This window comes from Lepidochelys kempii, chromosome 2, assembly GCF_965140285.1.
Source record: "Lepidochelys kempii isolate rLepKem1 chromosome 2, rLepKem1.hap1, whole genome shotgun sequence".
Taxonomy (NCBI): Eukaryota; Metazoa; Chordata; order Testudines; family Cheloniidae; genus Lepidochelys; species Lepidochelys kempii.
The window spans coordinates 21,414,952-21,421,205 of NC_136381.1; the positions used below are offsets into that span (position 1 = coordinate 21,414,952).

Genomic DNA, 6,254 nt, shown 5'->3' on the forward strand with positions numbered 1-6,254 from the left:
ACTCTAGATGCTATTATAGATAAATATGTGGATTTTTTTTAAATCTGTTACATCCAGAATCTTCCCCCGATGTCCTTGCAGTGCTATCATTAAAAAACACAGCATTTTCTTCCTTTGCTCGTGGAGCATATTGCACAGACCTTTTTGCCCATTCTTCATTCCGACACATACATTTTGTAAAACGTGCTGGATAATACTTAGAAGTGAAGTACATGTGAAGGGATGGATGGGTTATAGACTGGTGTGGTCAGAAGTTTTATTATACCAAGAAATTACTCAAAGCAAGTTATGAAATCCAGCTAATTCTTTATTTTAATGTAGCACCCTGGAGGTTGTCCGTATGATTCTTTAAAGACTTTCAATCAGATGTCTGCAACTATGATGCAAAGCACATGCAGAGCATGATCAAAACAGGTGGCATATTATTTCATTGTTTGTAATGAGCGGGGCACAGTCTTAAGATTCTGAAACCTTTGTCCCTTTGGGCTTAAATCATATCTGTACTGACTGTGGATAATAACTGGAGGATGCTTCCCAGTTCTCTGGTAATAACTTTATCCAGGGATAAATAAACTCTGAGGTTGAAGGAACAATAGTATAAAAGGACGGTTGACAGGGGGAATGATGTGAGGGGGTGGCACAGTCTTCACACCTTTTCAGATGGAACCTTTGCTCCCCCCTGCTTCCTACAGTGCTGCTGCCAATTATTGGAAGGAGTTTGGATTTTGAAAAGAGCCTTGTCTCAGACCTGTCAGTGGGTGCACATTGCATGGGAGTTACAGCTAAATGTGGAGAGGTGTTGAGCACTTGCTAGTTCCTGCTGTCTTCCCTGGGAGTCACTGGGGCTCAGCAGCCATTAGGATTTAGGGCCCTGATTAAGGAAAGCAGTTGAGCATATTCTCAAATTCATCCCTAGTCAGGAAGTCACTTAAGTTCATGCTTAAAATTAAGCACATGCTTAAGTGCTTTCCTGAATAGTGATGCTTTTCTGAGTCAGGGCTTAAGGCCTGATCCAGAGTCAATGGAAAGGATCCTATTGACAGCAGCAGGCTTTGGATCAAGCCCTTAGTGACATCAACAAATGCAGAAGTGAGATTCTGTGCTGGGTAGTGTACACACCCCGCAGCCTAGACAAAGGGGATGTTATAGTGGTTTTAAATAATCTTTGCGCTCTCCTGAGCCTCAGAGTTACTCAGAGTGTCTGTAAAGCTCGTGCTGTGACCTTGTCCTGCCACACTCCTCACATCCCCACCCCTGACCCTGGCATTGCCCCATACACCAAGGCTTTGTAGGAGGTGCTCAGAAGGCAGCCTTTTACAGCTATGTTCCACAGTGCCTACATCTGGGGAATCCTTTTGTGCCATTCTGGCCCTTTTTCCTAGTGGAAAGGGGCTGAAGTGGGAGCCCAAAATGCAGAGACAGCTATCAGGCAGTACCTTCCTGCAGGACCCCTTCCCAGGGCTGGGAGCTGGAGCCTGGGTGGGTGGGATCCAGCAGCTGTGGCTTGCAGGGGAATGGACCAAACCGCTGTGGATGCAGGGGAGGGACCATTCGGGAAGCAGACCAATCAGGCCTCTTTCTGAGTTGCAGCTTGTCTGCTCTGCAAAAACCCGGGACATTTCCTGTTATTTGAAAAACCTGGACAGAGAAAGGAAACTCAAAAAAGAGGCAATGTCTGGGAAAACCCGGGCAAATGGTAAGCCTACCTGATAGGTCAGATATAGAGCGATCACTTTGTGAAAAGTGTTCACCCACAGGTGATAAGGGTTTTGTCTTTTATCATTTTCCTGTGTGAATTCATTTGAGAGCATAATTATTATCTGGTTTCACCCACATAATTGTTATTGGGGTATTTAATGCACTGGATGAGGTACACCGCATGTTGTGATAGGCATGTGTAGAACACATGGATCTTGAAAGGTGTGCTCTGGGGGGTGTTGATCATTGTAGCAGTGGAGATATGACTGCAGGTTTTGCAACTGCCTCAAACATTCACAAGACCATGGGCAACCCTCAGATATCCACCCCAAACACATAGCCAAATTCATCCATTTCATCCTCAACCATAACAATTTTACCTACAACAATAAACACTTTGTACAAACCACAGGAACAGCCATGGATACTAGTATGGTTCCTCAATATGTCAAAATCTTCATGGGCCACCTTGACGAAGAATTTCTGGACAAATGCACCACGAAACCAATGATATACCTGAGATACATCCATGATATTTTCATAGGCTTGCCAACTTTCTGAGTGCAGAAAACTGAACACCCTTGCCCCACCTCCTGCCCCACCCCAGCCCTGCTCCTTCTCCTTCTCCTTCTCCTTCACCCCACCCCGCACTCCCTCCATTCCCCCTCCCTCCGGTGCTGCTTGCCCTTACTCACTCATTTTCACTGGGCTGGGGCAGGGGGCTTACAATATGTGCTAACTTCTTATGCTAAACAATCTGTTATATCTGGCATTCTGCTGTGACGCTGGGAGTTCCTTTTCCAGACCTGAAGAACAGCTCTATGTGGCCTGAAAGCTTGTCTCTCTCACCAACAGAAGTTGGTCCAATAAAAGATATTATCTCACACACCTTGTCATGGTAAAATATGTATATTTAAATAGCTTCTGTAGCTTTTTTTACATGTTATATGCTTGAGGGAGGAAATCTGCAACAAGGGTCAATTTGTGTCAATCTTTTATGGCAGGAGCCTTTTGTTATGTCCTGATGGTTTGATGATAAAATACTCTTCCGAATACAATTTAGATTGCTAAGTCAACACCACTTTTTCATGCACAGCTTTAAAGTTTATCTATTTCAAGCAGCTTTTGGTGCTTAGCTAATTTTTTTGTTGGCGTATAAAGAGCTCTGGATCTTGAACAATGAGCAATACATGCATACCTCTTTTAATTTAAACAGCAAATTTTATAGAATTTCACATCATTTCTCATTGTTAGAAAGACTTGAAACATTAGATTAACAAAATGATGAAAACATTTGTATAATAGGGAACCCCCAATTTGGAGGGAGAAACATGGCAGCTATTTAATTATTATCATTTATATTTGTGTGCCCTCAAACTGCATTGCTCCCCCGAAACTGGATACATTTCAGAGTCAACGCGTAGCGGGGCGGGGGGCGGGCATTCAGATTTCTCATTTAGCCCTGCTTCCTCCATGCAGATAAATGTTGGGGTGTAGAGACAGCAGGGCAAGCTGTGATGCCAGGAGCCCTGTGCCTGCTAGGCATTTTCCCTCATGTGGTCTGCGTAATGGTAGGGCAGGAGAGCTGGGACTCCCACAGATTTTTGGATCAGACTGTTTGAATGAATTATAAAGGGTGAAAATTAAAGTCCAAATTAGCGAGGTATTTCTCTGTAGTTATAAACCCCCGCCCCGCCATCCTGTCTTAAATTACGCAGCAACAGTGTCATCAGGGTTACCATATATACCTGCTCTTACTGGTCTATAGATGACGGTGAGCAGGAATAGCACTTAGACCCAGATCCACAAAGATAGGTAGATGAAGCCCAGATCTAAATACTTAAGTCCCAGTTTTAGACACCACTGTGACCCGCCACACTCCCTTTTTTAGCCCAGCTCTTTATCCACCTTGGATAAATATGTAGAGTCACTGAGCCAGAGAAAGCCTGTGAGAAGGACTCTACAGGATTGTTGACTTAGGCATCACAGAGAAGGGAGAAGGAGAAGATGGTGGAGTGGCCTGTCTGTGTCTTCAGTTTATGCAAATGAAAGGGGATGGCTGCTTTGCACCGCTTTGCTTTGAGAGGCAGCCTACGGAAGGGAGCCACGGAGGGCAGACTTGAGAGCCAGGTTCTGCTCATATGGGGCTTCTGGTAGTGCTCTCTGTCTCGTGAAGGCCAAATTGTAGCAACGAGCAGTTAGAGGACAATGTGTTAGAATGGCCTGTGACTGGCCGGGGGTATGCTAGTTAAAACTATGCTTTCGGGGATCATCTCGCTAGTCGGTGACTGGAGAAGAGTGGCTGTGAAAAGCTGGTCTTGCTAGCCACAATGAGGAGTTATAGGTGTTTCTTTCCAAAAATAAAAGTAGCAGAGAGTGCTGTTCTATAACAGCTGCATTTTTCTGCTGTAAAAGAGTGTCTTGCTCTTTCTGAGAAACGTGGGGGAAAGAAACATAGTCTAAGTGGCTAGCTCTGAGCTTGTTTTGCTGGGTGTGAAAAAGAGCTCCTGTATAGTTCTTTAAATCGGTCCTGTTTGTGGGTTATAAGTGAAAAGCTGTGACAAGCTGATCTTGCTAGCCACAATGAGGAGCTGCAGTGTTTCCTTCTGAGCATGAAAATGGCGGAGAGTGCTGTTCTATGGCAGCTGCTTTCTGCTGTAGAAGAGTGTCTTGCTCTTCCTGAGAAGAGCAGGGGAAAGGTGCACAGTCTGAGTGGTTAGTTTTGTGCTTGTTTTGCTTTGGGGGAGAACAAAGCTTGGGTGTGGTTCTTAGGAGCTGTGCTATTTGTGGGTTTGGTGTGCTGAACCCCAGCAGTGAAGCCCCATGTCCGGTTTCAGTTGCTCTCATGATGGGGCTGCTCTTTTCCAAAGACTTTAGAGAAGGGTTTTCTTCGTGTAGGTACTGTGTTTTTGTTATGTCTTTGCTCCCAATCTTTGTAGTCAGTAGATTTACCATAAAACAATTGTCTTTTCTCTGTTGCTTATTCTGCTTTATCTTCAGAGCGATTTTTGTTCCTCCCTTAAGTCTGACAGTTCCTTTCCCAATGGTGTCTGTCAGTTGTCCTGCACGCTGGGATGAATGGATGATGCTTCCCTATTAACACCACCGGAGTCACTGATGCTTGGGAAGATTTTGTCTGTTTCCGCCTGGCATTTTTTAGAACAGGAGGACAGTAGCCTGTATGCCCACCATTCCTGCTCTCTGAGGAGCCTAAAACACACCATCAACTCTAGGTGACACACTGCCAAGCAGCTTTCTTCCAGACTGTGATGCTGTATGGCATGTGGGTGACCAGTTATAATATTATTGATACCAATTTTACAAAATTGCAATGAATCTTACAAGATATGCCATTTTCAGCATAGGCTTCCCTAGACAACACAGGTCATACAGATGAATAGCAATTTGAAATGTTGGCAGGGTTTCTCTGGACTCTGGTCTGGTTCAAAGGAAAGCCTATGGCTATGTACACTTGCTTTTAAGTCTGAGTTGTTAGTTTTTGGTTTGTCTTGCTGGGTGTGAAAAAGAGCTTGGGTGTGATGATTTTGAGCTGTGCTATCTGTGGGTTTTAAATGAAGTGTTTTGTCTGCTTTTAGTTGCCATGTGTTTGGGTAGTATTTTTCCACAGGGTTTAGACCAGGGCTTTCTTTATGTCTGTAGTGTGTTTCCATTATGTCTCTGTGCTTAAGGGATTTACTTTAAGAACAGCCATATTGGGTCAGATCAAGGGTCCATCTAGCCTCGTATTCTGTCTTTCGATAGTGGCCAATGATCAATGCTTCAGAGGGAATGAACAGAACAGGTAATCATCGAGTGATCCATACCTTGGCTCCTATTCCCAGGTTCTGGAAAACAGGGGCTTGGAACACCATCCCCACCCATCCTGGTTAATAGCCATTGATGGACCTACCCTCCATGAATTTTTCTAGTTCTTTTTTGAGCCCTGTTATAGTCTTGGGGCATGGCTACACTTGCGAGTTAGAGCGCATTAAAGCAGCCCTGGGTGCCCTAACTCACGACACATCCACACTGGCAAGGCACATAAGGCACCCGGATTCTGCGGCTCGAGTGCTCCTGGTAATCCACCCCGGCGAGTGGAATAACGTTTGATGCGCCCCCGCTGGAGCACCGCAGCGCCAGTGTGGACGCTCTGGTCTGTTGAGCTCTGATCAGCCTCCAGAAGTGTCCCACAATGCCTGTTCTAGCCACTCTGGTCATCACTTTGAACTCTACTGCCCTGCCCTCAGATGACCAACCATCAGATCTGCCCTTTAAATTCTCTGGGAATTTTGAAAATCCCCTTCCAGGCATGGAATGCTTCAGAGAATCTTTCCAGGTGACCGTGCCTCCACGCACCAGGCAATCCCCAGTATGGAGCAATGGTGAGATGCTGGACCTCATCAGTGTCTGGAGGGAGGAAGCTGTCCAGTCCCAGGTGCGCTCCAGCCATAGGAATTACGATACCTTCTGGCAGATATCAAGGGACATGCTGGAAAGGGGTCATGACCGGGACGCACTGCAGTGCCGGATTAAAGTGAAGGAGCTGCGGAATGCCT

The 6,254-nt window shown here is 45.4% G+C and overlaps 1 non-coding gene and 1 pseudogene across 1 annotated transcript; both read left to right on the top strand.

The window, feature by feature from the left end:
* The first annotated feature begins 3,948 nt into the window (after positions 1-3,948).
* LOC140907973 (small nucleolar RNA U3) lies at positions 3,949-4,166 on the top strand. The gene has a single exon (XR_012157687.1). It is a non-coding gene; the product is annotated as a small nucleolar RNA U3 (small nucleolar RNA).
* A 51-nt stretch (positions 4,167-4,217) lies between these two features.
* Positions 4,218-4,415, top strand: LOC140907972 (small nucleolar RNA U3; annotated as a pseudogene).
* Positions 4,416-6,254: the final 1,839 nt, after the last annotated feature.